Consider the following 2,433-nt stretch of genomic DNA (forward strand, 5'->3'; position numbering starts at 1 on the left):
TCGTCACGGAAGAAGAATCGATATGGCTCACAAAGTTCAAATGTTTCGAGAAAGAGACAGAAAGCAGAAATCAAAAGGCGAATAGTGGATTTGTTTTTATAGATTGGACATAGAAGTTTTTTTTTTTATATTTATAATATAATATAATATTTATATTAATTTTTGCTGATTGTTTAAAGCGATTGATGTGATAAATGATTTAATCAGAGTTATGGGGAAAATTTGTGCTCAATAATTAAAGCGCTAAAGATATAGTCTAAATGAAATGAAATTGAAATGAAATTTTATTTATTCTTGGATATATGGATATTGAAAGCTATAGAAGAAATTGTAAACAAAGAGAAATTTGAAATGGAAAATTCAGATATGTTTTTCGAAAATAAGATAAAGAATATATAGTGAATAATTGAAGAATGAATATGAAATATATAAAAATAGAAATTAACAAATTTTTTTTATTAAATAAAAATATGTTGTAAATAAAATGTCTCGACAATGAAGCGAAAGATAAGATCATTATAAAACGAGCCGAAACACGATATTCTTTTTTAAACAAAATAAAAAAAAAATATTCGTAAGACAAAATTATAAAATATGGTATAAAAATTCTAATAAATTATGATTCTTTAAAAACAATGAAGAAAAAAAAATATATATATATATATAAGAAGTGGTAAAAAATTAAAAATACACACGCAATTGTTCAATTTCAATTTTATCATACAACGATTATAAATGGAAAATGCAATACAATAATAGAACAATAATAGAAATCACATCAGATATAAAAGAACTAGGAAGATAATTGCCATTTATTACAAGGTTCTACCGGATATTTGTTGAGAATTTTTATAAAGTCGAACAAAACACGCTATGATTGAAAGTATAAAGGGATGCAGTGTCTAGGTCGCGTATACAATTGTGTTACATTCGATTATACCGGAGGAAATCTTCGTTTCCTTGAATCGTTTGTATATACGCACGACTCATGACACGTTGCATTATACGTGCGTGAGTATATTTGAGTTATACCGTGTCATTTATTAAAACTATGTTTACTTGATGCAACATTAATTTCCTTCAAATGTAATCTTCGCACTTTTAAAATCTTTTTGCGAAATTAAAATTCAAGATAGTATATTTTAATAATAGTAAGAGAAAACAACGAATCGTTATTGTAATTTTTATATGAAACGTTAATACATATGATATTTATAATATTTTGCACAGGATTTTGTTAATAATCCATTTGAAATTGACAATGAGATTTGAAAGATTACGTTTTTTATATTTAATATTAAATTCTTTGATAACGTATAAAGTGAAAGTCTTTTATTAGCAGAAACGATATACGTCTTTTCATAGAACTATTTATATCTACTATTTAATGTAATTCTTAGAATTGAAATTTCCATTCACGGTTTTATAGATTTAACGCAATTTATAAAACTCTTTTCTTCTCGATCAATTGGCAATCTTCGAAGAGAATAGGATTTATTTTATTATATATATCTTCTTTGATTACAAATTGTTTCAATTAATTATATTCGTAAATAACGTCAATGGGAATTAATCGTTTAATAATTTTTAAAAAGATCTTCCTCTTGAAATATTTCGAGCAAGCGATATCGATACCAAACCCCCAAAGCACAGAGCGTGCGGTCAATGCCGTCGAAATCGAATTTTGGGAGAAACTTAAGTAAATTTGCCAGGATTTTCCATGATATTGGAATATTGGCGTTCTAATGCATCGATGTTCTGTTTAACCCTGACATTTCCGATGTAAGTTGCAATCGACGATAATGCATCAACGACTATTTACACGTAATTTTCATAAATTCACCAATAATTTTCTTTCTTACCTCATCGGGTAAATGTAAAAATGATTAGAAATAATTATGATAATTTATGATAACTGTCCTTATAAATTACCATATGTGCACATTTTTATTGTTTTTATTGCAAGTTTAAGTATATGAATAATATGAAATAAAAGTTACATTAATCTACTAATTTTATAAAAAAAAATCGAATTATATAATTATATATCGTTCATAAAAACGAATGAACAAACTAGAAAAAAAAAGAATGTTAAAATTAAAGAAAGAAAGTTCTATGAAGATAAAAGTTCTAAAAATCGTGTAAGAATCGTCAAGTTATCTTAAATCGAAATCTTCGCACGTTATCGAGAGAAGTAGTAATTTCGCATATCTCGTGCATCGATTTCATTCTTCTCTTATTCCATCCGTTTATAGCCTTGAACAAAGCGGGTAATCTGCAAGACGCTTCTTCGGTTTCTCGTTACGTGATGGATTTGATCTCGTAATGATCAACCATTGCAGAATCAACTGTAAGATGAGTCCAGCGCAAAAAAGGTGTAACGGATTTTTCTTTTCTTTTTTTTTTTTTTTTTTTTTTTTTTTTTTTTTTTTT

Source organism: Apis dorsata, unplaced genomic scaffold (genome assembly GCF_000469605.1).
Source record: "Apis dorsata unplaced genomic scaffold, Apis dorsata 1.3 scaffold_598, whole genome shotgun sequence".
Classification (NCBI taxonomy): domain Eukaryota; kingdom Metazoa; phylum Arthropoda; class Insecta; order Hymenoptera; family Apidae; genus Apis; species Apis dorsata.